Below are 8,943 nucleotides of genomic sequence, written 5' to 3'. Positions count from 1 at the left end.
AAAAAAAAAAAAAAACAGTACTTTTCTACAGGTTCCGAGTTTTTGCAAATACTCATTCATGAAAAGCTTGTTTTACAAATACTTAATACTTAATGCAGTATAGTGTCAAAAAGCTATCTTTTCACTATTACTCTTCTTACATTATAAAAGCAGCTTCTTGGTAATTTAGTTGCATATGATTTGTTTGAGGGTGTGTATGTGTCTGCGTATGTAGGAAAGAGAAAGGATGTGATTGTATATAATATCAGGAAACCCTGTCAATGCGCATACTGGTTTCTAGGCAGAAACTTATATAGGGACATAAAAGAAAATTGACTTGTTCATATGAAGAAAATACAATTACAGAGTTTATGGGATTCAGATTCCATTTATAAGATATTGCTATATTCACATGCTATTACCTACATCATTAATGTATGTCAGATTAATTTTTTTCTTAAATTTGGTTTAATTGCAACAATAAATTTTATTTTTATACTCTCTTTTTTCCATGTTACTATGGAAACTGCTTATAGATTTGAATCAAGTGGGAAAAATATTCTGCAGCATTACATTTGCATGATATTAATATAAAGTAACATATTAAATAGACTTAAAATTAATTCCTACGCATCAAATAAGATTGGAATATAATTTACACACTGTAAAATTCACACATTTTATACACAGAATGTTGTACTTATATTTTCTTTGAGTCTGACAAATGGATGCAAACATCTAATGACCATAATAACCGGGTTGTAGAAGAATTCTGTCACCCAAACTCGCCCGTCTTGCTGTCACTCTGTACTCAATCCTTCACCACATATCACTAACTGGCCCTTATCTCCACCTCAGCAGTGACAGGAGATTTCCCAGGAGCTGAAGTCCACATCCTATCCCTCTGTCAGGGGAAGTGGACTTTATTCAGGTTTTTATCCCAATCACAATGGGTACTTTCCTCTAGTTTAGGATGACAGAGTGTTATCCTTGGGAGGCTACGTTCTTTCCTGAGCACTAGCTGCTCCCTCCTCCAGCCTTTCCTCACAAACAAGGCTCTTCCCTTTTCCCAGTTCTCTTTGATGAGGCTGCTAGTGTAACCCACTCTTTGTGTCCCTGCCTTCCACAGGTTGCAGACTCCCAGGAGTTCACCATCTTCCTTAAGCAATTCATTACAATTTTTTAACTAAATTATCCCTTTGTCTTGTAAGGCAGCTGTACTTACCTGTGAGATGCTATTTCAGGTAAGCAAGAGCTAGCTTATTATGTCTACTTGAAGGCATCTGTTTTTTTTTTTTTCTAGGTTTGAAAAAAAAATCCTGTGATGTCAGCCCTTAGATAGATTCAATAAATTGTGATTTTTGTAAATAATCTAGATGATGCTTGTTTGGCAGGATGAGATTTTTCAAACAGGACCAAAGTCTTGATTGTCTTAATCCTAATTAAAGATGGAAGATCTCATTTTTTACTATTGAAAGCCAAAGTAGACCTCAATGTAAGACATAAATTTTAGGGCAAGTAATAACAGGTTTCTACTATATAGCCAGAATTTTAAAAAATATTTTATTGGTACATTTTAGATATACAATACAGTTACATTTATCACTGGGCTCTTGTACCTTTACATGACACGTCTTAGTTCTTATTTTTTTCCCCATTCCTCTAGCCTCCCTTCACCCCCTCCACTCTTCCCTATTTACAAAGACTTTGTTTCCATGTTTTTTCCTTTTCTCTAATTTATTCTCTTCCCTTTTTACCTTTCCCCTACCCCTCCTATTTGCCCCATAACTTTAGAATTTTCCTTCCTATTATGAAACATCAATTGCACATTTTCACCCTTATTTACACTTTTAGTTTATCACACCAGAGAAACTATGCAGTATTTACATGTGTGTCCTATTAATTTCACATAAGAGTATGTCCTCAATGTGCATCCATTTATTATAAATGTCTCTAGTTTCTCATTCTTTTTTTATGATCAAACAGCAGCATTTTGTTCATTAACAAGGACAGAGTAATATGGTCACAAGGAAATACTCAAAAGTATAAAATAAATGATATCGTGGGCAGCATAAAATGAATACCAACAAAGGTAGGCATCCCGACATGTCTCACAGCTGTTGAATGAAAGTGGCTTGTAGGTAAGGAAAGACGAGCAACATTGACATCACAAACTGTAAAATACTTCCTTACTCTGGCAAAGGTAAGGAACAGTCATAACCCATAACTAGAAAGAAGAGCCATTTGAGTATTAATTGGGTCACCAGTTCTGTTAGATACTAATGCTGTGTGGTATTGATTCCCTCTCCACGTGAAGTCAATTTCCTTATTCGTTTTTTTTAACTTTCCTATTCTTGATAGGAACATTAACCTTTTTGATCGAGATAGTCCAAACCCATGTGACCTCTGACGCTGGGTCTAAGAGTGAACTACTTGCAACATTGATGTATTTTCTTGAAGTCTTCAGTGGTGCTAAATCAGCATGTTAACATAATCTGAAATTGAAAATGATAAAGGGCACAAAGGTGCCACATAAATGAAAAGTATTCCATATTGTAGTGTCACATGACAGAGAATTTGTGGTTAAAACTATTTAAGACAGTCACTGTAGTCTGTTTGTGGCCACTCATTTAGCTAAGTGCAGAACGCCAGTGTCTTACTAAGGTCCCTTTTACCACCTATTTCTAAGCAAATATTTGGAATGTTCAGAAGATTCCACTTTTAGTCTCCAAGAGCCTCCTGAGACATACTTTAAAGTGGGAATTGATAGGAACAAGTATCTTCAATCTTTGGACTCTAGTTGAGACAGAAGAAACAGCTTCTGTTTAAGTCGTGGGAAACCTCAGGCAATGTGTCTTATTTGTGAAATGGAAAAAAGATCCAATCAACAAACAAAGATAAAGGGTCCAACAGATATCAAGGTGGGTAAATGCCCGATCATCTTCAGTCCTCATAATGTGTGCAAAACCATGTGGGACAAGTAGGCCAAATCGAACTGGACTGTCAGAGGAAGATGTTTTCCTATTTAACGCACAAGAAATTATTTTATGTTAATGGGATGGAAGAAGGAGCAGTTCTATGCTTTTGGTTGTGTTACCTTTATTATGTTCCTAGGGTCACTGAGACTAGTTTAAAAATAGCCCGGCAGGAGAACATTCTAATCACAGGCGCCTTTTCCTCCTTTCTTCTTTTACTATTGCTATTTCTTCTTTGTTGCTGGAGCCCTTGCAGGTTTCCGGTGTCTTGGGGGTACTATGTTAGTTGTAGAGGCAGATACGGTTGCTGCACTGCCAGCTCTTGGGGAGGTGGGAGGACTGCTAACAGTTTTACTGGCATCCAGTTCAGATGAAGCTCCTGCAGTTGCTCCCTGAGTGCCCTTTCCAATCTGATCCTTCTTTTTACCCTTCTTCCTCGGTAGTAAGAACATTCTCGCATTGGCAGCCATCTTTCTGGATCTGGGGTAACCTTTCGGTCTTAATTCTTAGGCAGTTTCCCCTTTTTTTTTCCTTCTTCTTTTCCAAATCTCCCTGACCTTGTTCCTTTGGTTGACTATCTCCAGTGACTTTTCCACCATTCTTCCGAATGTACGTAGCTCCAGGAGAATTTTCAAGGGCCTCGACATCTACTTTTAGAGACATACTATCTGATGAGGGCAAGTGTTTGCTAAGAGATTTTGCTTTCTCTGGATCTACAAGTGAGTAAGCAGAAATAAGCTGTGCCCGGGTATGAATAGCTTTTGGATTTTGTTTCCATAGCTCTTCTAGGTCACTAATGGCCTCCTTCTTTCACCCATATTTGAGTTTGAAGTTTGCTGCTTCTCTTATCAAGGACAAATGAGCAGATTGGGGCTGATGGTTTTGGTACCACTGGACAGCCTGTGTGAAGACCTCAATGACAATATCAATATTTTCCTCATGGCTGTACATGGTCACTCATGCAGATACCATGCCTGGTTTATGCTTTAACTCTTCTGTGCTTCTCAGAATTAGGCCTGCTTTGGAAATATTACCTTGAGAAATTTTCAACTGTGCCATGGTCAGTTTAATGTCAGCTGCATTTTCTGGATGATGATCTGAAAATTCCTGAAGCAGTTCTTGTGTGCTGCTTTTCCCGGCAGAGCTGGGCAGCTTGGATTAACACAGGCAGGAGATGCTCAGGACTTTGGGACTGTAAACCAGTAGATATTTTGTGACATTGCTCTGCCTGGTTTGTGTACAGAGCAAGTAAAGCTTTGTTAAATTCTATAGCTTGCAGTTGTTTCTTGAAAAGTTTAAACTCTACTCCTGCGTTGGTTAATTTCACCTTCTTCTTGGAGTCAAAGACATTTTGGTCCTTATTGATGGTAATGATGTTATTTGCAATTACAGCTAGTGATCCCAAATCTGTTGGCTTCAGTTTTATTATCTGATTGTAAAGCTGCAAAGCCTCCTCTGTACGGCCCTGAAGCTGCAGAATGTAGGCCATCTGACCATGAATGATGGCCAGTTCTGTCTGGGGCTCTACCTCTGTCCCATCAGAGACTTCTGAAAATGATTAGAGGCAAAGATCTTCAGCTTTCTGTAGGATTTTCATTGCCTGGTTCAGCTGGCCTTGTCCAATCAATGCACTGGTGGTGTTTTAGCATAGTTCCTGGGTGCCTTCCTGGAGGCCCAAGTTCTCTGGAACCACTTTTTCCCAATTGCTTTGAGCTGCAACAACTGCAGAAAGGTTTGTTTTCCTCTCCTAATCATAATCATCTTGGGAGTTTCGCATGAGATCTCTATACACAGCTAAGCATTCATCATAGCATTCCAAACGGTATAAGACTTGTCCATATAGCTCTTTTAGCTTGTCTGTCTGCTGGTTGGCACTTTCTATTGTCTTCAGGGCATTTTCAATTCTGTTGAGCCTATACTCACATTATGCCTTCTCAAAGGAGAGAAAGTTACTGGCTAAAACTTTGGTATGTACATTGACGACAGTCAAGGCTTCCTTGAAACTTCCATTATGAATAAGGTAGACGACTTTACAGTGTAGGGCAGTTACATCATCTTTGTTCATCTGTAGTATCTTGTTGATGGTTTTCACAGTGAGCGTGAAGTCGCCGTTCTTTCTAAAACAGTTCACTTCACTCCACAGGGCAGGCACCGAAACACACCCACCACTGCCGCTCGCCATCTTGGAGAATGGGGCGGGGCCTGGCAACCTTTGACCCGTTCTTTATCATAGCCAGATTTTTAATGCTCTGAATGTCAGAACAATGTAGTTAGTAATTAGTGAGTTTTACTCAGTCCAATAAAGGTGAATTTTTTAGATGGTGACAATGCTAAAGTTGGTCTTTACATCTTCAAATTTTATCCATTTTAATGTGTACGAAAGATAATCTGTTTTTTTTCTTTTGGTACTGAGAATCAAACTTAGGACCTTGCTCTTGCCAGGCAGGCACAGCACTACTGAGTTAAATCCCTGGCCCCAAGATATTCTATTTTGATTTAGATGTTTAGTACAGAATTTATTCTGCGTGGTGTTTAACATAAAGGTCATTGTAGATCTAAATGTTTCATGTATTATTGACTTGCAATTAATACATAATACATTGTTGACCAAATAATTATTTTATTACTATAAATAATTATTGTAACTAATTCATTTTATTTGATAAATAATTGTATTTGCAGTTCACTTGCAATACTAGGAGATGGATACACTTAATAAACATGAATATTTTGCAAAAAAAGTCATGATTTTTTGCTTAATTATGTCTCAGTTAATTATATTTAATGTAGTTAATTATATTTTAATTATATTTTGCCTTCACCTGATTGATAACTTTACATACCTCTCATATGTTTCCTTTGTGAATGAACAGAATTAATTGTAACAGTAGTCCCACAGACTAAACTTTTGGAGTGGCCCTTAGAAATTCAGGTTCCACCAAACACTGAAAAGCATTAATTATTAATTCCATGATATAATACCACAGTGAAAGCACAACTGTTAAACTACCAAAACCTTATGCCTGAAATATTTTTCAAACTTCAATACACCAAAGATATTGTCATAACACTGATTGTGTTACAGAAAAAGCAAGAGTTATAAACACTTGGATAGCTGTGGAAGTAATCCTCACGAATTACAACACTGTGTCATGCATCCCAGGACTTTGCTTAATTAACTTTGTTACTTTCTCTGTTTCCCCAGTGATTTGGCCATAGTAGATCAGCCATGTTTCGTTGATGTTTAATGATGTGGTACACTATGCACACAATTATATAGAACATCAAACCATGGAATTTTTTAATTGACTTCCAATTACCTGCTGTACAATTTTAATCTTACTATTCTCTCTCCTTTGTATTCTTTCCAGTTATTTCTTTTTCAAAAATCGTTTACTGCTCCCTGTCAAGTGAAAGAACTGTTTATCAGTAGTAATGTTGTGCCACAGCTGTTGCATAATTCTAGGTTCAGAGTTGAATTGACCTATATTACACAAAATACTTTAGAATTATTTCAATATATTTTCTTATGTATCTCTGATTCTGACCACTTCTGCAGTATTTCTTATACTTTTTTCAAAGGATATTTCAACAATACATAGTTAATAATTGTGATAAAATTATAATGTTAGCAAAAGCAGCATTTCTCTGTTATGAAGCACTTATTAAAAAATATGAGAAAGTGGGCCAGGGATTTAGCTCAGCAGTTTGGTGGCCTGCCTTGCAAGTGCAAGGACCCAAGTTCAATCCCTGGCACAAAAAAAAAAAAAAAATGTGAGAAAGAAAAAAAGTAAGAAAGGAGCAAGATAAATTGGGAGAAGGAGAATCTCCAATGTTTATAGAGCACAGTTTGTAATAGCTAAAACTTGGAAACGGCCCACATGCCCATCAGTTGGAAACTGGATAAAGAAGATGTGGTTTTTTTTTTCTATAAAATGGAATACTACTCAGCCATAAATGAGAAAGTAGATTCATTCATAGGTAAATGGGTACATTTTTTTTCAGCTTTAATTGAGTTTATTGGTACATTTTAGGGATACAGTACAGTTACATTCATTGTTGGGATCTTGTGCCTCCATATGACAAGTCTTGATTCTCATTTTTTTCCCCTTACCCCTGCCCTCCCTTCACCCCTCCTCCCCTCCCCATCTACAAATACTTTATTTCCATCTTTTCATTATCTCACATTTTTTTCTTTTCCATTATTACCCTTCCCCTATTCATCCCACCTTCCCTACACCTTTAGCTCCTTTCTTCCCTTTTCAAAATGTCAGTAATCTTATTAGGATCTTATGTATTATTGCAGATTATTCACACCAGAGAAACTATTCAGTATTTACACATGTGTGACTTATTTATTTCACTTAGGAGTATATCTTCAATATGTATCCATGGTAAATGGGTAAATGGTAAATTCAATTTAAAATTTAAAAAAAAAGAATCTTTCAGTTCCAAAATGTGTACTATATAAAGTAAAATAGGAAGAAAAGGTTCGAAGGGGAGGGATAAGAAAGAGGGTAGGGAAAGGCAAAAGGGAAATAAAAAAATAAGAAAAGAAGGAAAAACAGAAACAAGATTCTTCTAAATAGGGAAGTCTGGAAGAGTGGAAGGGAGGGAAAGGGGATGGAGAACAATAAGAATGAAGATATATCATGTGCAGGTACAAATTCCCAGTGATGAATGTGATCATAATGTATATCAAGAATGTACTGATTAACTGAATTTCAAATAATTTTAGAGGAAGAATTTAAAAAGTGACTAAATAGAAATTGAGATGTCTTTTTTTTCTAATTAAGTCTATTGGTACACTTTAGGTATACAGTACAGTTACATTCATCATTGGGATCTTGTATCTTTACATGACAGGTCTTGGTTCTCATTTTTTCCCCTTATCCCTGCTCTCCCTTCACCCCCTCCTCCCTTCCTTATTTACATATACTTTATTTCCATTTCTTCATTTTCTCATTTTTTTCTTTTCCCTTATTACCTTTCCCCCACCCTTCCTGTTTCCCCTAAACCTTTAGCCCTTTTCTTCCTATTTCACATTGCCAATTATATCATTAGATCTTAGGTACCATTATAGTTTTTCACATGAGGGAAACTATTCAGCATTTATATAGGTATGACTTATTTATTTCACTTAGGAGTATATCCTTTTATAGTTACTGGCTGACAGTTAGATAGCCAATTGGTAATGAAGTCTACTGGACTGTTTGTTTCATGGACAGTTGTGGTGGAGAGATCTGACTCTAGAATCAAGCAAGTCTGGCTTGAAGCAGAGCTTCCTTGGTAAAGTTATTTAACTTCTCTTGGCTTCCCCTGGCATTGAGGAAAGTTATAGCCATGGCTGTCATGACATAAAAATGTATGGGTTTTAATATAGTGAGTATTCCTTCCAAAAGTTCTCTGAAAAATAAAACTATAAGTGCTTAGTATGATAATTGTATTAAGGCTTGATTTTCATTGTATTTTTAGATATTCAGAAATGGCTTGAAAATACTTGATAATTACTGTGCATATCATTAAAACAATAGGATAAAGATGGTCACCTAAATAATGACTGTTTCTACTCATTATGATCACTAATGTATACTGAATATTCTTAGATTTTGGTCCTCTTTTTTGTAAAGATAAGGATTTATAATGAAGATCTTAATTTACATTTTCAGTTTCTTACACCAGAGAAACTATTCGGTATTTACACATGTGTCCTATTTATTTCTTTTAAGAATATCACCTCAATGTGCATCCATATAGCTATAAATGTCTCTAATTTCTCATTCTTTGTGGCTGAGTAGTATTCCACTTTTTTAAAAAGCCACATTTTCTTTAGCCAGTTTCCAGTTGCTCCTGCCTTAGCCTCACATATGTGCCAATTTTTCCATCTCTTGTGCTTTCTTTATTTGCTCACAGAAATAGTACTATATTCCTTTAGATTGTAGCTCTCATTTCATCATTTTATGCTTCATGTTAACAGTTGCTGAACAAC

General features: G+C 36.3%; 1 pseudogene; it reads right to left on the bottom strand.

Moving 5' to 3' along the window:
* Nucleotides 1–3,136: 3,136 nt before the first annotated feature.
* LOC104855548 lies at nt 3,137–5,136 on the bottom strand (annotated as a pseudogene).
* Between the last annotated feature and the right edge of the window lie 3,807 nt (nt 5,137–8,943).

This window comes from Fukomys damarensis, unplaced genomic scaffold (genome assembly GCF_012274545.1).
Source record: "Fukomys damarensis isolate Sample0158 unplaced genomic scaffold, DMR_v1.0_HiC HiC_scaffold_36, whole genome shotgun sequence".
Classification (NCBI taxonomy): domain Eukaryota; kingdom Metazoa; phylum Chordata; class Mammalia; order Rodentia; family Bathyergidae; genus Fukomys; species Fukomys damarensis.
The sequence above is the reverse complement of the archived record's forward strand: the minus strand, read 5'-3'. Positions and strand labels throughout refer to the sequence as shown.